The following is a 19,784-nucleotide window of genomic DNA, read 5'->3' as shown; positions in this document are numbered from 1 at the left end:
GGCATTCTCGAACATCACAGAGTGTCCAGTGCAGTTGTCTGCCTGGTGCATTCACCTTTTTTTTTTTGTTTTCTGGAAACCACGCAGAAAAATGTTTTCATAGGAAAAAAAGACTTTTTTATTTATTGAATTGGAAAAAACAATCTATTGTCCTAACATAACAAGAGAGTAGATCACTTTTCCAGGGACAGTTCAGGGCACTATGTGCCCAATCGACATGGTCAACAGGCCCAAGGATGGCTCCACAGACTTATGTTTTAGGGCACGGACTTTCTTTAATGGACTTGTCAATGGTGCTGTTACATTCTGAACAGTGGGGCTTCTGAATTAATTACATGCCTTTAATGTGCATGTAATGCCAATGCTGGGCCAGAGACACTGCACGTAGACTTAAAAAAGCTGAGATTGGGTTTACCCTGGGATGATTATAAACAGAGTTTTTATCTTTGTAAAGACCCAGAAAGGAGTCACAATGTAGAGGATGCTGGTTAATTACCTACATTGCAGTATCAGGGTGTAATAGAAAACATCAAATTCCCTTTCTTCCTGGTCCCCAAAGGTCAGTCACTTTCAGCAAGGAAGAAGCAAATGTTCCAAGACATCCTAAACACCCTGTCTAGGAGTCATGGAACTAGACTTCCAGCCTAGAGGACTGAGGAGATCTGAAGTGTGTTCACAGTTCACCATAACTACTTGCTCCGTATTCATTAAATTATTGGTTCTGGCTGAGCCAGGGTGCATTTGACCTGGTTCACGTTGCCTGCCAGGCACCGGACACTCAGTATTTAGCTTCTGGGTGTCTTGAAGAAATGAATGAATGAGGGTAGGGAGACGACTCAGTGGAGAAAGTGCCTGCCACTCAAACATGAAGACCCAAGTTCAATCCCCAGAGTCCACATAAAAATTCTGGGTGTTAGAGCGTGCACATGTGATCCCCAGCACTGCAGAGGTACAAAGAGGGTAAATCTCTGTGGCTTAGCAGCTAACACAGCCCAATCAGAGGGGCCCAGGTCCCAGTGAGAGACCCCCATCTTAAGAAACAATGTAGATGTTGCTTGAAGAAACACACACACACACACACACACTCAAAGAATACAAAAAAGAGAAATGAATGAATGAGTGCTCTACTGCCCTCAAATCAGGTTTGAAATATAAATCTCTGAGTGGTTCCCCTTGAACTTAGTATCCACATACACTGGCTTAACTCCTGCAGAATCTCAGACACACATAAAGAAGTCCTTGGGTCAATATTGAAAGTATCACAGCTGTTTCTTAGGTGTACAAATGTCTTGGGGGGCAGGGAACAGTGCAAGACAAGAGAGAAGGGTCCAAGACTGTGGACAGACCTATTCTGGAACTCTAAGTAAAATGGATCCTTGTGATCAGTTAACAGTAGAAATGAGCGCCTTTTGCAGGAAGGGGGAACCAGGCTGTGCCCCTCATCTGTCATGAACTGCTCACACATCTCTGCTTATCAGAGTCCAGACAGTGAAAGTTACAAGAGATTAGAACAAGAGACACAGGTGAATCTACATAAAATGCACATCAACAAGGACTTTGTGCTGGAACAAACAAAAAAGGAAAAGTATTATCCATGTCCACCGAAGGGTCAGGATTCAGCCTTGTCTTGCCTCACAAGGGTCTTCAAAATGTTGATATGATTTTTTTTTATTCCTCTGCCTTAATTTAAATCTCAGAGCCTCTCTGTCACCCAGCTTTCTGCCCTGCCTTGAGATGACAGGCCCAGAAGGGTCTTCCTCACCACCCCACTACTATTACTGGATAATTGTTTGGCATTTTCTGAGGATAATTAATCTTGCCTTTGAAATGGAAGAAATCCCTAAATTGAGCAGTATCATGAAAGCCATTCTTTCATGTAATTTAGATCCCATCAGCCAGTACCAGCCATTAGGTACACCCATTTCTGGCTTAAAAGCAGCGAGGAGAGTTAGCAATGGAGATATTTTAAATGAAAGAACAAAACCCCAAACCTTGGGGTCTTAATACTGCCGATCTAAATTTCTTTAGAACTGAATGTCCTCTTGTCTGTCAGAAGTCAGTGGCTCTGGGTAAAGGGCTTTTGTTCAAATGAGTCATGTCAACCACAAAGACAAGCAAAGGCTTCTGAGTTGCTCACCAAGACTTAGGAGTCCTGGTCAAAACCGAATGTTAAATTGTATCTTTGAAAAACAAACCCGTCCTATTACACAGCTGTCTCATATTCTACTACGTAATATCCACTAGCACTAGCTTGTTTGTTGCAAGTCTTCTTAGTAAATGAGTAGCCTCGAAGGCCATAATGTCACAGGACTTCAGGTGTCGAAGACCCCAGGCACAAGTCCACCATCCTCGGCCTCCACACAAGGATGTGCCCAAGTGACTTCAGACTGATGGATGTCAGTATTTCCTCCTGCAAAGCAGGTTTGTGAAGAGGAGACTAGACATGCCTGCCATCTGATTTCAAGCGTTGTGAAGATCTGTACTAGCAAATCATTTTGGGGATTAGTTAGATGCTCTCAGTGGCTTCGTGGTTATCTGGCAAGATGTTTACCATGGAGCCTGTATCACACAAAGGCTACACTCCACCTTCTGGGTGACCCAGACCCACTATCCAAACAAGAGATAGACTTCCTTGGCCTTTTAAAAGACCACTCAGAAACCCTTGGAGATGTGGGGAGCACAAACCCAACCTACAAAAAGACATTTAAGAAAAACAAATACACAATGATCTCTTTGGCCCCCTCTAGGGGCAACTTTCCACCACCTTGTTGATTGGGCAACAGTGCACGGAGGCGGGCCTGATGTTAATGTGGAGACAAACATCTTGTCAGCGATTTCCTCATTTCCTCCTATGGCTTACCAGCAACCTTTCCACATTCTTCGTGTTGATTATTTTATATGACCACAGGATCTCTTTTCTCATGGAAACTTCATCATAAAAGCTTGGACCAAGGGAAAAAAAAATTAAAACCACCACTAACAAAATGAAAGCCAGAGATGTTGGTCATGTCTATCAGGACTGTTTATTTTGATGCAAGCATTGGAAGGCAATGCTTCAGCCCCGCTTTAGAACGCTTCAGATTCGTAAACATGTGACTAAAGGTGGTTTCACCCCTTCTAACAAGTGGGGGGGGGGGGAAGATTCTCTTACATGAGGCTTTAGGTTTAAGAGCATGGTGCTTGGAGTCTAACTGCCTTTGATTTCCAACCATGAATGGCTGCCTTTGGGTAAGTCATCCAACCTCTGTGCAAATGTGTAAAATAAGATGGCCTTCCTCACTCACAAAATTGCTATAAGATTAAGGAGATATATCAGATACATCCATCGCAAGGTACCACCCCACATGTTAATGGGATGTTTCTAGAAACTCAGGACAGTAGACAGGAAGAAATCAGCAAGTCAAATTATGAAAGTGTTCATCTTGCAGGGTGCTGAAAGCTTCAAATTAGTGTATCCTGGCAGCCGGTTAGCATTCCACCACACTTACCTCTCTTTCCGTACAGCAAATAACAACAGAGAGGATAAGGCACTTCCCCTCAAAACAGATGCTACTCAGCACAGCCAGGAAGTAAGGGCTGGCCCCAGACACCATAGCCTTCTAGCTTCATGCTCTCTCCATGCCCAGTAACTGTTGCAGCCAAGATTATTTGACAAGACAAATACATTTCAAGTGGGTTTGCTGTGGCTTCCCTGAAGAGAAGCTTTTAGTTCAACAGCCCATGAGGTGAACACACCACAGAAAGATCTGCTCCTGGAGACACTTCCAAGCCAATCACCATTCCTCAGAGTTGCAGCCCACAGGGCAGATTCCTCACCTATGGTATGAGAAGAGATGGTTTTTCCATCTGCAGAATCTTTGAGTTGGTTAGTGTCTATTGCCTAGTGTCTATCCCCCTTAAATGAAACACTTATTCAGGACTCAGACAGTAAGCAAAACTCACAAGCCTCAGGAAACTCCTGAAACATACAGGACTTACAGGTGTCCTCCATAAGGTTATATGCACACGGCTGGAGAGCATGGACTCCCTGACCAATCTAGGTACTCAGAAGTTGTGTAGAAATACCTGAGGGAATGCAGCTGTTGTGAGTCACCAGCCATGCTGGAGTGAGACTATAAGTAACACAGATGGCCCTGAGTCACCGATGCTCCTGAAAGTAGTTCCAATAAACTCACAGGTTCACCAAGCTGCCCCTGAGAGAACTCCTTTGTCTTGTTTCTTGGGGTATCTTATTTGGGGCAAAGAGATGTTTGTTCACTATCACTGGGAAAAGTCATACAATGTGTGTTAGGTATGTTTGTTCTGCATTGCTGAGACCAAAATCCCTGACTAGAGCAACGTGAAGTAAAGTGTATTTTGGCTCCTGTTTCAGAGGACTTCAGTCTACCTTGCAGAGGGAATGGCCACAGAAGTCTGTAGCAGAGGCTTTTCTTACTGGGGCTAGCCAGGAAGCAGGTGGTGCTACAAGAACCATAGCCTTCAAAGGACCATTGTCAGAAAGCTAGGCCCCACCTTCTAGAGGTTCCATAGCTCCCTCCATCCTGTAAGAATTCAAAACAGAAGCCTGTGAAAGACATTTTACATTCCAATCTAACAGCTGAGAAGAGGAGAAGTGACTGAGGGGAGGTGTTAAGAGCATGGAAATTCAGAAGAGAAACTTGTATATTCCTGCTGAGGTAAGCTGTGCCATGCTGGGTGCCTACTGGCTTGAATATAAGGCAGTCTACCCTCTGGGGGAATGGCTAGGAATGGCTAGCATAGAGGATTCTGGGAAGACTCTGAGAAGTGTATTCATTGTCACCATGGAGCGCAGATGGGGAGTCCTATGTTCTATGTTCAACCCTGCTTCTGAGAGTTCATAATAAATGCTCTCCAGGAGAAATGGCCTCCTTCAGTGACCTCTGTGAGAGGATGACAGACTCTGCCATCCACGCAGTGAGACCCCAGAGTCTTTCCAACATGAGGATTTGCCACTGAGTCTAGTTTCCAAAAAGGCATTTCCAAGGAGGCAATGGAGTACTTATGACCAGATAGTTTCTGTTGTGGGGGAGAGCCTGCAGCTTCTGGGTCTGGGGAAACTCAGGTCCCTGAGGGCAGAGAGCTAAAGAAAGAATTTGTTGTTTGGGGGTGGAGGAGACAATTTATCCTTAGACTTGTTGAATGTATGGGACAAGAGGAAACCACTGTGTTGGAAAACACCGAGTTTTTCTGTTACTGAGAGGTGCGCCATACACATTTAAAAGAGATGCTTTGTAGCCAAGCACATAGTAGGGCTCATGTGGCCCCAGCGACGAATCAGCAGTAAGGACAACAAGATAGCAAGTATCAGTCACTTCTCTCCACCGCAAAAACTCAAAGTTCCTCTGTCAGGCATCAGATGATATCTCATTTGTCTTATTCTTTACAAGAAGGGAAACCGATAACTTATAGATATCTTACCAAAGGACACAGAACAGGTCTTTTCATGAAATAAAACACATATTTCTTCTAGTATTCAGTACTGTTCCCTTTCAGATGCAGTGTTGAATAAATAAATAAATAAATAAATAGATAGATAGATAGATAAATAGATAAATGTAAAATAATTGTAAGATAAATGTAATGTCCCTTGGGAGAAGGGAGGCAGAATTTTAATGTGTGTGGCCATCAACTTCATGGCCAGTGGGTGTTCACTAGGAGCCTGACATCACTGACGGTGGATGGATGGAAGTCCACAGTGTCAGGGAGTTCAAACCAGTAGGGAGAGTGGGTGAATGTGCTGCTGCAGAGGCGCTCACAGTCCGTCTGGTCCTTGCTGTGAAGGTTGGCTTGAGTAAATAGCTGGAGGTGCTTTTAGAAGCCACAGAAACTAGAAAGACTGACATTGGAAAAACAGTGGAGCACAGGTGGAGGTTCAGAGTGAGGGAAGATTCTAGAAGGAGAAGAGAAAATGGGTCTATTACTCAAGTACAGAGGGCCAATGGAGCCTCCTGCCAGAAAGGAAGCACCTGTCACTTCGCCCTTGCTCATTCTCCAGCTTCTGGCGGGACACAGGACGCCTGCCATGGCTGCACTCACTGCTTCCCCTCAACACCCCCAGGCCCCACTCCAGCTCCAGTGCAGGCTTCCAGAGCCTCCCTCCTGACTCTCCTCCAGGGTTAGCACTTTAACCATTGTCTTTCAAAACCCCCACTTTTCCCAGTCTGTACATCTCTGAGAACTCCCAACCCCTCATTATAGCCTAACCACCTCCAAGGGAACCAACAGTTTCAAGATTTATCGCTTGGCCATTAAGGTGTTAAAATTAACAGAGGTCATTCTGAGGAGCAGGCTGGGGAGGGGCACAGCTCAGTGGGAAGTATGTTCTTACTTCCACTAGGACCCAGCTCTTTGAACTGTGAGTCCCAGCCCTGTGGGATGTTTATGAAGTTGGCAAGGTGAAAGGTTGACCAAAATCGAATCACAGTCAGATGAGCTGGGGTCTGAGGTGTTTCTGGCAGAGTTGACAGGTGTTGTATCACACGACTTCACTGCAGCCTTGGTTCCATCATGCCGTGCAGTGCCAATTCTGAGCACATGACTTTGTGCTTTGTGTGCCATCACCACTTGCAGTGCAGGGCCAGTAAAACCACCTGAAACACCGCAGCTCTTGGTCGAGATGACCACGTGAGCTGCTGGGTTGGCTGCATGTGCAAAGGCTTCTGCTCCTACAAAAGCAGAAAATCAAGACGTAACATTTCCCCACCTTCACTCTGACTGTGAGTATCAAATTAGTTTTTCTTTGGATAGCATTGTGTTAGAACACTTGACTTTGAAAAATGCCCTTTGGATTGCTGATTTGAGTTTCATTTAAAAAATGTTAAATGGCTTTTGTCTTGGTGTTAAGACAATTTCAAAATTGGCCCTAAACTCCTCCCATTTGTCCTCTGTATTTATACAGAAAGGTATTTGGGGTATAAATCATGAAGTCCAGGCATCCAGCTGAGAAATGCTGAAGATGGTCTGTGTTCCTTCAGTATCAAATAGTCAGCCAAGATTTAAGTGTTTATGTAACAATAACCATGTCCATCTCATTAACATGCAAATTTGATTTAATTTAATAAGTGATAAAACATTAGTGTAGTAACAGATGTTAAGGTGAATAGGCTTATGATTTGTTTTCAGTAAGTATTAGGTATGTGTAGCCCACATGGCTAGGGTTGCATACACATCCCTGGGATGACCACAAATGCAAATGGTTTAGGAGCCTCAGACTGTCAAGACCAGAAGTAAGAAGGTAAATGTTCATTGAGGGGAAGAAGATCTCAGCTCTGACACAGGATGCCAAAGGCAGGCTAGGCAGGAAGGGGAAGCTGAGTCCTGTCCTTGGTTTCCCTTGTTTTCTTCCCCTGCAGTTCCAAATCAGCTCTCACCACCTCCTCCATGTTTGTAAGTGACACAGGTGTCCATATCTGCCTTGGCTCTTACACTACACCCAGCCATGGGGGCACCTGAAGGCATTATCCTCCCATCTTTAAACTTGAGAATTTGGTTCCCAGTTGTGGAGAGAGGCCTGATTTCTCCTTGGAAGGAAAGAAACGTCGTTGCTGGAGAGGTCTGTGTCAGATTATCTTGTCTGTTAGCAGCAGAGCCCAGAGATAACGAGGACTATTTGACAGAGACCAACACTGACAAATGGCCCACATTTTTGAACTCATTTCAAAGTAGGAATTCTGATTTACTTTCATTTTCTGGGTCTCTGAGAAACTTATAGACAATTTAATTGACTACATTTGAGGCAGGGAATTCCTAAAATGCTGGGTATAATATTTGGATTTAAAGAAACAGATACTATAATAGAGACCATTGTTCAAGTAAGTAAAGACAGGTTCATGTATTCCAAACCTTGGATAACATATAAAGAAGATTATTGAGCCTGAATTTGAAAGAATTCTGTTGAAAGACAGAAAACAATCCACCAGGGGAACTTGAGAAAGAATTATAGTGTTTGATGGACAATTGCTTGCTAAGACACATTTATTTTATATCACTTTTTAATGAGAGTGGACTATGAAACTGTTTAAAATTCCACTGGAAACATTTGGATTATCAAAATAAAACATTTAGACTATGGAATACAAATGTGTTTACTCTTTTATTCTTCCATGTAGATTGGATTACTCACGGGAGACAGTGGAAAGAATCTAAGACATGCTGGTTCGTAGCATCAGCCTGACCCCTTTCAGAAATGTTATAGACTGCATAAAATGGGTATGAGTTTTGGACAGGGCTTGCCATGAAGTGGGTGTGGGGGAAAGGCATGAAAGAGTCCACAGACAGCAGAGGGAGCCTCTGGAAGACAGCGGCACATAGCATTCTTCTCCTTGGAACAATGTGTTTGTCTAACAAACACAGAACATCTTTATTTTGTTTTGTTAAATGCTGTGCTACCAACAAAAGTCTTTTGTAACCTGTGTGATAATTCATGCTATCACAACATTAATCTGGACTCATGGTGCTATCATTCCTGAAGCGCTCCCAAGCACCTGAGCCCATCTCCTGACGAACACAAACCTAAGTCAGTCTGTCTAGAACAAGACTCACATCTTGCTTGTGTGGAAGTCACATTTGGTTATTCATTGTAACACCAAAGAAGTGTTCATCTCTCTATGTTGTAGCTGAGTTCCAGGGTCAGAATTCACATCTGCCTGTGAGTGATTCTCAGGCAGCCAAGAGCTGCTGTTGAGAATTCAGTGACTTATCCTTCTCCAACAGGTACACTGATTCTATAGCACAAGTTCTTGGGTCCTTGTGCAGTAGCAGGACACACCCTTCCCACAATGCCCTGAGTATTCTGGAGAGGGTGACTCACAAACCATGACCACTTGTCTGGGGGTAGCTCAAAGGAACCAGTCAGAAATGTGTTCTGTTGCCTTCAGATCTGTTGAACTTCTAATGCAGAATGCACTCGAGTATCACACATGACCATCACTCTGCCACCATTTAGCTCCGCAGGTCACTATCACATTCTCTTCTTGGTGTACTGGTTACATTTACTGTTGCCATAATAAAATACCTAGAGATAAACGACCTAAGGAAAGGTTTATTTTGACTCAAGGTTCAAGGTCTGCCCCTGTGGGAAACATGGCAACTGGTAGGACAAGGCAGTAGGTTACATTGTGTCTAGAGCCAGAAAGCCAAGAGATACATTCTGATACTTTTTATATAATCAGAACCCAGCCCATGAAATGGACCACCCACAGCTAAGGTGGATCTTCCCACCTTAATCAACCGAATGTAGATAGCTCCTCCCAGGTGCACTGAGTCCTATGTTTTAGGTGACAGTCAATGAACTTTAGTAAATGATTCACAGTGTTTTGATCTTGTGTGCATGAAAATTAGAGTGTAAGCTGCCTCATAGACATGTGTCACACCCAGCACCAGGAGTGGCCTCAAGGAGGGGGAGAAAAAGTGTCAACGAAAGGATGGGCAGCCATGTTCTTTTCATTAATTTGAAACTACATATATAGGCCTCGTTAATCCAAAATTAGTTTCTTGCTGGATGTGGTAGTGTACACCTGTAATTGCAGCATCTTTGAGGTGGAGACAAGAGAATGAGATTTCAAATCACCCTTGGCCATGTATGAGTTTGAGACAATTGAAGGATATACAAAATACTATCACAAACCAAATTTTGTGAGAGAAAAATCTTTGAGGGGTGCTGTTAGACAGGGTATGTCTATGTAGCCCTGGCCATTCTAGAACTTGTTCTGTAAACTAGGCTGGCCTTGAACTCAGAGATCCATCTGTCTCTGCCTCCCAAATGCTGGGATTAAAGGTGTATGCCACCATAGTCATATGAAAAAAAAAAGTTTTATTTAAAGGCCGGGGTAGCTAGAACATGGCCTGAAGCTCTGTAAGGTGTAAGGTGGCACAGTTACCTCTCCTTGGTTCCAACTGCCATCTACTTAGGTTTGGCCCCAGCCCTATGTCAGGCTTTCTCTGTGTAGGACTCACATACAAGAGAGTTCAAAAGTCATCAAGATTGCCTTCCTCCACTGGCTACAAATGGAACATTGAATTCTTAATTTAAATATCAGCAACTTTTGGGGCTTAAAGTCCTCTTCCATGGCTACGATGTAGCCTAGGTTTATTTAAAGCCTTAGTTTCTTGTCTCCTTGGTGACTTGTGACTGACCTTCATAGCCACCATGAATATGTGGGGGAATGACTTATATTTTCTTTTATTCATGGTTTAAATACGAATTTCATAGACCCAAGTTGTGTTCATCCACAGCTTACCCAAACAGTTTGAGCTTTGGCACAGCAGTAAGTTAATTTAAGTATCTTGCTCCTGTTCCATATATGTTCTGTCCTGAGGATATTTGAAAGAAAGCCTAGAAACACTTCTGAAGCAGACACAGTACAGTACCTTTATTTGTTATTATAGATATTACTGTATATCCTGTCCTTGTAGATGGACTATCATCAGCTTTACATGAATAAAAGGAACATTTGCTAAGATTACGGGGGACAAAGGTTTATTAGCTTCTGCTTTGAGGTGCTTTAGAAAAATCTAAATAGCACAACACAAAATCTGAGGAGACAGGTCCTCTTGAACTGGGACAGAGTGGGAGTAAGTGGGGAGGGGCGGTGGGAGCAGGTCGGGGAGGGGCGGTTGTACCTGCAGGAAGTGAGGGAGACTGTGGTCCTACAGTCCCTTCCCAGGGTGCATCTGCTGCAATTGACTAGGACCTCTCATGTGGCCCTGCCTCTTAAATGTTCCACACTTAAATTGTTACCCGAGGCACAAACTTGTAATATATCCTAGCAAGCTGCACACAGCATCCTTTGTTTGGGCTGGTTGATTGGCTAGTCTTCTGCAGGTCACACAGGCAGGAAGGAGAGAAGTTGGATGTGCCTTGGGTTTGTGTTCCTCAACCACTCCCTACACACACACACACACACACACACACACACACACACACACACATGATTTTGTTTCCGTTTCCTCTGAAGCTGTGCCTTGAGGCAGCTACAGTCCCCTGGACATCACTGTTGAGCAGAACACAGGAAGGGTAGGCCCAGACACAAATATCAAGGGCCAAGGAATCCTGAAGAGATGAACTCTGATATTGTTAGGGATCTATTTGGACAGGTATGTTCACCTACCAGCTAAGAGGAAATCTCAGGATGTCTGGACCAAGTAGGCCAGAAAGCTAATCATGGATTAGCCTAACATACTGTCAAGTTTGAATTGAACCAGAAGTTGCCTGAAGGGAGAAGAAACTTTGTCTTGCCCTTGGGTGGTAATGATTCAGTTTTGCCTTTGACCTGCTGGGTATATTCTGACTCACTTCCATTCTTACAGCTTGCATGTTCAAATCCAGGCCTTGTTTGCTAGTGTGACTTATTTCCTGACTTTAATCTGGATGCTTAGTTTGGAGAGTTGGTGAGATTATATTGTCTCTATGGAACATTGATTCTGACCCACCATGACCAGGCAGACCAGCACGCTGGTATGTGTGTGTTGTCTTTGTCTAAATGCCATTGGGATAGAAAAGCTCTTACCAACCAAAGTCACCCATTTCATCACTGAGCTGCTGTTGTAAATATGTTCCTTTTGCAAGGCTGGAGTCAACTGAGGTCAGCTTGCCCTTTTCAGATCTGGATGAGACTTTTCAGTTCTCATTCCTTATGTGAGTATCCACCCCTTACGTGGCCAGCCCTTTAACAACCTTTCAGAGGCCCTGAAACTTCTGATGTGTGGGCAGAGTGTTTACAACCACTCTTGGCTGTTTCTCCCAGAGGCTTGATCACTCCATTTATGGATGCCTTGCCCTTCCCATATCTCAGAGCTCCGTGAGAGCCGTGGACCCATCATTTTGAACATTTTTCATCTTCCTGTTTGGATGTGCCTCTTGAGGCCATGTGAGTCAGGGTTGGAAGGTGGTAGCACACCATCTCACCAAGAGAATTAAAGAAACACACGGAGTTTCCAGTACTAAAGCAGTCTTGCTTGTGTTAGACTGCCTTACTTCACAGGGCTCTTCCACCCTTTCTGAACCAGGACTGCTTCTAGATACTTTTCTTCCAAGTCTCCTGAACCACTCCCTACACACACACACACACACACACACACACACACACACACACACACACAATTTTGTTTCCGTTTCCTTTGAAGCTGTGCCTTGAGGCACCTACAGTCCCCTGGACATCGATGTTGAGCAGAACACAGGAAGGCTAGGCCCAGACACAAATATCAAGAGTCAAGGAATCCTGACTTCCTCACTTTGGAACCTTTTTCCTCACTTTGGAACTCCCCCCACCCCTACCTTTTCTGCTGTTTCTATATGTTTCTACACAGTATTGCAGCTAATTTCTCTTAACTAGAAAGTTTATTTTATCTTAGTCTTTCTCTGGACTTTGACCTTGGGACTGCATGCTCTGTCTCCTGGCAAGTCTGTCCAAATATCTCCCCCAAAACATACCACTGCCTGAAAGCCTTGTGCAAGCATTTACCCTGCCTCCGGGTAGCTTCAGAAAGCCCAAGTCTGGCTGTATTTGGCTTCCACACTCATTAAAAACCCATCCTCTCTCGGGTAACATCTTATTCTGTAGTCATTGCTGATAATGGGAAGAACACAGGATTTGAAACTAGACCTGAATTTGAACCCTAGATCTGCTGCCCATGAGTTGAACGACTCCTGTTACGCTACCTTTTCAGACTGTGTTTCTCAGCTGTGACACTATTAACAGATCTGCATGAGGACTGAGATGATGTCGGCATCCAGAACCTCAGTGGATGGGCAGCATGTTGGACACCCTTTGCTCCTTTCCAGCCAGCCTCACAGATGGGGCCTGCTAAGGGTGGGCTTTCCTCAGCTCGATTACTCTGTTTGCTTTGCTCTCATTACTGTTACCTGATATGATACTTCATTGTCTTGAATGTTTTGTTTGGCTTCTGCTTTTATTCATGGCTTTGGATTTTATATCACAGCTGCTGCTGCCCCAGGCTGCACATGTATGGAGCTGCTTTGAATCTCATAGACTCGTCTCTAGTTTCTACTTTTGTTTTCCTGCACAGACAACTGCTACTCGAATCTCAGACACCCCATCTTCCAGATAGCTCCCTGGGCTTTCCCAAGGCCAATTTGGGCACCACTATTATCTGTTCCTCCCAGACCCTGAATTATCCTTACAGCAGCATTCAGTAGCTTTGCAATCCTGTGTTGCTTGGCCACTCAATAGATTACCGGCTTCCTCACATCTTCAGTCCGATCCCCAGCAGGTGGCGGCTTGTCATTAATTTAACACTTCTTGTTTTGCTTTCTTGTTATGTGTTATCCACTCCTTTCGTGACTCAGTAACATCAGCTTAATCACAGAAAAGGCAGCTGCCTTTGTCCTCCCTATTCCGAGCCCTCATCATCTCTGCTCATCACAGAGATACTAAGATACAGCATTGCTGAACAAAGGCTGCACCAAAGATGAGTAGCTCAGTAACTGATAAAAGAATCCATAGCACAGAGATGAGGCCTCTACTACTGAGCTCCAGGGGAAACGTGAATAGATGAGTACTTAGATGTTTTAGTGAAGTATTTGGTCCCTGTGGAAAGAAGGGAAATCGTGTCAGGAAGAACTGAGGAAAAGATAGAGACAAGCATGTGAAGTCCTGCGCACACAGCACACGCCCGGACCTCTGCTGTACTCTGTGGTTAATGTTAACGTGTGAGTTGCAAGAAAAGACACCCATCTGTCTGCCTACTCTTGGTTTATAATATGGCCTGCCTAACTTGCAAATAGCTTTAGAGAAGAGGTAGTGGCATCAATAGGGTTGAGGCTCATCCGAAATTTCTAAGTGAATGCTGAGGCCACTGTAAAGTGAGAGCCCTCTTCTTTATGTGGTGAGGTGGTGGGGGAATGTGTGAGGGGAGGTTGAGAGAAACTTGGGTCTCTCTCTCTCTCTCTCTCTCTCTCTCTCTCTCTCTCTCTCTGTATCTCTGTCTCTCTCCCTGTCTGTCTGTCTGTCTGTCTCTCTCTTTCTCTGTTGTAGAGCTCATAAAAGCCCCTCGGTAGCCTGAAAAGGAAGTATACCAAGCTGACAGGAGGAGTCATGGCTCACTGGCATGCATCAGCTCACACATTTAAGAGGAGGAACAAAATACCTTGGGATATACTCTGTAGCAAATACCTTTGCTTTAAATACACAACATTCCAAACATAAGCCCTAAATACTAGTATTAAATTTACTATTAAGCAAAGATGATAATTCTGAAGGTTTATTGATCTATGATGCAGGTTATCTTAATTTCCCAGCTGCCTCGGGGCTTTGATTCAGCTGGAGGCTGAGGAGGGAGCTACACGAGGGTGCAGCCAGTCTTGTGTACTTACTGACAGGGAAGATGAACCAGGCAGAAATCCCAGCTGGGATTCCTCCCAAGTGATTTAAAAAAAAAAAAAGCCCTAAAATTGCACTGGTGATCCCAGATGACAGGAATTTTGACAACAACGTCATAGCTGAGATGCTGAGGCCCTGCCCTACAGAGTCTAAGGCAGATTATTTCTTTTGATTTGTACCAGCCTATGAGAGTGAACACAGGGAGAGTTAGGAAACATGCCTGGCTATTGTGATGGAGACAGGAGTTTCTCTCCTGACAAACACTGCACCCAAGTCCTGTATAGTTGAGAGGGCAGCTCCAGTGTGAGGACTTCCCATGCTGATTCTCATTAATCTGCAGCCCTTACTTCAATAGTGGGTTGACAGTTCCCAGCTCTGAGCCATCCCTCCAGTGTTTCAACCAGAGGGAAATAGAGGAACTAGAAGAGGGCCCAAAGCACCCCCTTATGTGGGCACGGCTCCTGTCTCATTGGCTAGCACCAGTCAATGGCAACCAATTGGCAAGAGGGGAAAAGGGGTCTCTCTTGTAGGGATGCCATGGGTCCAGCCAGAGCACAGGACTTGTCTAAGTGCTCCCCAGCCAAGCTAAGAGCTGTAGGTTCCATTTTCATGTTTCAGTGTGATTGACAGGAATGGATTTGCTTCATCACAGGGTATACTCGGCTGTCTGCCATTCCCACTGTGCTTTGTGGTGGGATCTGTATTTGCAGTTAGAGGATATACTTATATTCCCACTGTCCTCAGGATAAACATTTGTTGATCCAGGGGCTGAAATCCATTTTGCAATTGTAGAAGGGAATTTAGCTCCCCTCCTCCTCTGGAAGTGTTCTTTGGATTCTCAGACAGCATTCTGATCCCCCAGGCAGAGAGGTACTCCATGAGACAGGTGTCATCTACATCTCCAATGACCTCATCACTGATGACCTCGTCACCAGCAGTAACGGCAGTCATTTCTATCATTTCAAAGCGTGAATTCACAATCATTAAGTTACAACTACAAACCGGGAATGACTGCACATGACCACGTCCAAGCTGTGTCATTAGACAAGGCATTAAACCTAGGTGGGTGGCAGCAATCTCCTGTGCAAATGAGTGCGTGACATGGGGTCCGAATTGAGGGCCTCACACTTGCACAGCAGATGCTTTACCCTCAGTGTCATCTCCCCAGTTCCACGACATACAACTTTTTGCATTTAGTGCTATATTGCCATTATTACACCTCCACCTTTCATGAAAGGATCCCCCATTCCCAGGACTCAAAGGAAATCTGACTGGCTAGCATATAATGCGTATAACCCATCAGAGAGCTTCATGGGCTCACCATGGTCTCCGATGAGAGACCTATGGATGTGCTAGGGCCTCGTGGGGAGATAGTAGCAGAGGCAATGCTAGCCCTTAAGTTCAGGGCCTCCTGGTGTGGGCTCATAAAGCCCATGATGCCTCAGACATCTGTACCATAAAACAGAAGCACTCCCAAAAATCACCTGCAAGCTATGATTTTTGTTTGTTCATTTTTTTGTTTTGTTTTCTTAATAAAAAAGGATTAGGTTAGAGATGATGAAATAAATTCTTGGTGTGTGTATGATACCATCTGACTACTGTGCAAAGACTGCATTCTTGGGGAGTTTGTGATATGACAAACGACTTCAAAGAAGCTCTTGTGCATGGAGTGCATTCTGTTCAGGGTATTGGCGATGTCACTCAGGAACGCTGTAGGGAGATGACTTGAACCAGCTGGGAAGAGGTTCAATACGCAAAACTCAATGTGCAAATACTGCTCTGAATGTGAGAGACAGCAGATGCTCCTGAAACAGTCCTTCCTAGCTGAGAAAAGAAGGAAGGGCCGCCTCTCCCATGACATGCTCTTTATAAGAGAGGGTCTGTTGTGTGGCCCAGAACCCAGTGAGAATGAATTACTCCACATGTTTGAGAGGAGAGCTGTAGTCAGACTACAGAGAGTGGAGAAGAACCAGCAGGTGGCTGGAGGCTGCACAGACAGCCTGCTGGGTAAAAAGTAAGCTGTGGTAAAAAGTAAGCTGGGTAAAAAGTAAGCTTTTTACCCAGGCTTGAGGATGTGGCTTCAAACCCATGGCAGTGACTATTCCTCCAAGCTGTGGACCTAGACAAGGCTGCAGCAGCCTGTTGTGAAGAGTGACAGGATGGACAGCTTTCTTTCCAGCTCCAGGCTCAGAGACATGCGGGTCACCCTATTCAGGTGTCTTCCAGGACAGGCTTGAGCCTCACGTGATTTTTCACCTTCTCCAGGGGATATTTAGCAACACCACAGCTTGTGGTGTCAACAGGGGTAAAGGTTCTATGGGCGTCTCAAGAATATGAGTTAAGAACACAGGCAGACACCATAATATACATAGGTCGGGAGAAGGGTGTGTGTGGAGATCGCCCAGAGGCAAAGTGCTTGCTTTGCAACCATGTGGATCTGAGTTCAAGCCCTGGCTGCTATGGAAAATGGAGCATGGTAGCACATACCTACAATCCCAGTGCTGGGGAAGCAGAGAGAAGAGGGTCCCCAAGATGTTCTGGCCAGCCAACACAGCCCCATGCATGTATTCGAAGGTCAGTGTAATACCCTGTAACACAAATTAAGGTAGAGTGTGGTGGGGGGAGACAGGAGACAGGCAACAATGACCTCTGTCCTTCACACACATGCACACACACACTGACCTGCACACAGATGGATACACAGTCAACTTGTTCATGGCAGAGTACCCAGTTCAATAGGGAACCTGCACCAGGTGTAGGGAAAAATCCTGTAATGACCCACATCAGCTATTTAATGTCCTGTTACTAGGACAATGAATTAAAAAAATATTTTTTAAGAGGATCTGAAAATTCAGATATTTATGTGCAATATCATGAATTTAAAATGTGCTGGCATTCTTAAAAGAAAAATAAAACACGCCAGGGAATTAAGAAAAGCAGGGCTTCCTGTCTTCAAGATGTACTTTAGTTGCAAAAGGGCCTCAGTAATTAATGCATGTGTTTAGCTGAAGGTGGGGATTCCTCTATCTGCATCTAGTTAGCTGAGCCAGAGCTCAGCAGGTCAAGATTAACCCCTGTTGTGCCCATACATCTGTGTGGTGAAGTGGATAAATCATTAAATGAAATATCATGTTATTGCAAAGGCCCAGGTTTAGGAGACAGGGTTCTTAATTCTGGGTCCCAAGATCTTTGAAAAGGGAGGGGGGAAAGATGTGGAAGAGGTTGCCAGATGTGCTATCAGAGGCTGTCCCAGATGTGCTTCCTCAGCAGCTCACCTTCCAAACATCTAGGAAGCATTAGCTGGGTTTGGAGACTTGAATGACAAGACACATGAGGGGTCTGTGGCATCTCAACCATGAGTGTTCATCAGTCTGTGCGGGAGGACCACAGAGCAGGAGGACCACAGAGCACTCTCCTGCCAGCAGCAGTGGGTGCCTCACAGGTTCACAAGGGGCCTGGAGCCTGAGCATGCTGGCTCTGCATAGCACAGAGCTGATCAGGGGCTCACCAGGGGTCCTGGCACATGGTGTTATATCACTGTAAGGTCAGAGACCAAGTTCCTGCTATTCATTCACATGAACTAGTGGTGCTAAGGTGAAGCTGCAGGGTCGAGGATTTGGATGCTTGCAGCATAAGCATGAAGACCAGAGCCTGATCTGTAGAACCAACAGTAAACAAACAAACAAACAAACAAACAAACCCAGATGTGGTAGCACTCTCATAATAAAAAAATGCCCAGATGTGGTAGCGCTCACTCTCATAGTCTCAGTCCTCTGCAGGTAGAGGCAGGAGGATCCATGGGACATGTTGGCCAGGCAGCCTAGCCAACAGTGAGTTCTATGCCAGTGAGAGACGATGTCCCAAAAGGAAAGGTGGATAGTCTTGAGGAACAACACCTGTGGTTGACCTCTACTGTCTAGACATACAGGCCCTTCCTCCCCACACAGAGACATGCAACAATAAATAAAATATAAACAATAATAAACAATAAATAAATAAATAATAACAAAGCCCCAGGGCTAAGGCTGGCTACATGCTCCTACCAAGTCTGTTCAGGTGCTAAGGCTGACTCCACTTACTGACCTGAATGCCTTCCTCCTCTCGGTTCTCTGTCTGGCATGCCTGCTGCTGGAGGTTACAACAGAGTAACTCTGTATCAGCTTCCAGGAGGTTCTTTTGCTGTTAATTATCATGTTTGGACTGGCAGGGTTTCTCTGGGCCCACTAGGAGCATCATTCTGGTGGTGCCATCTGGGTAGAGAAAGGGCACGGCTAAGGTTGCAAGCTCCTAACCATCGCTGGGCAGCTTGAGCAGGCTCCACAGTTTTCAGTGTAATGATAGTTTGAGTTACATACAGGATGTAATTACCAACACTTATTTGCAATAGAAGAAGTCCATGTGCTTACTTTTCCATTAATATGACACTGGCCTTTGTGGAATGCACAAACCACCCTTTCCTTAGAGCTCAGCTGAAACCTTACTCCTCCTTAGGCTCTCCAGCCAGCATCTTCCCCTGGTGTTCTATAGTTCCCAGGTCGGCACCATGGTCTGTGTGCTCTGTCATCTGCTGTGTGACAAGCTCCTTAGAGAAAGGACAATTCTCCTACTTTTCCTTTCTCTCTGAAATACAATCAGTACTTCTTGTGTGATTTTTCACTCCCCTGTACAGCCCAGTATCCTCTGTTAGGAGTGGTCACAGTTGTGGGACTCTGTGAGGGACAGGGCCTGCTAAATGCTATGTTGCTTCCCTGTGATTAACACTGAGAAAAAGCCAACAGGAAGAGCAGAGCAAAAGGTTACAAAAGAGTGAGCTGGAAGACATAGCGTGTGGTGAGGGGCGGCTGAACCTCCTTCTGTGTAAGCAGTGTCTCATGAGGGCTGCCTTCCCTTAGGGAGAATCTGCCCCCACAAGTGCAACTCCCTCCCAAAGGAAGTACAGTTAGTAATGTCAATTATATTCTTTGCAAATTAGTCAACCTGAAAATTAGCCTAACTGCCTCCAGGGTGGCAAAGGAGATAGGCCTGTCCATTCCATTTGGAAAACCACAGGAGGCTTGGGAAGATGGATTCCCTCTTAGTGGCTATTTTAAGTGATAATAACTTCAAGTTTTGAACACAGCTCTTTCCAACCTTGCCTCAGACTAACAGAACCAGTGGTATTATTTATGGGCCACTGTGGCATGCTTGTCTATGCAGGATTAGCACCTTGGCATCTTAGTCTCTTAACTGGACTGTGAATCTTTCACTTACTGGTCCACAGGAGGGAACTGCATGTCCACCAGCCTGCCACTAGTACTTAACCAGGAATGTCTGTGGACCCAGAGACTAGTGGGAAAGACACCATCTGTCTGGGAGCTTAATTAGGTCAATTCAGGGGGAAAATATCCAAAGGAAGTTCTAGAACTTTCTGAGAAGAGAGCAGCC

Source organism: Arvicanthis niloticus, chromosome 9 (assembly GCF_011762505.2).
Source record: "Arvicanthis niloticus isolate mArvNil1 chromosome 9, mArvNil1.pat.X, whole genome shotgun sequence".
Lineage (NCBI taxonomy): Eukaryota > Metazoa > Chordata > Mammalia > Rodentia > Muridae > Arvicanthis > Arvicanthis niloticus.
The sequence above is the reverse complement of the archived record's forward strand: the minus strand, read 5'-3'. Positions refer to the sequence as shown.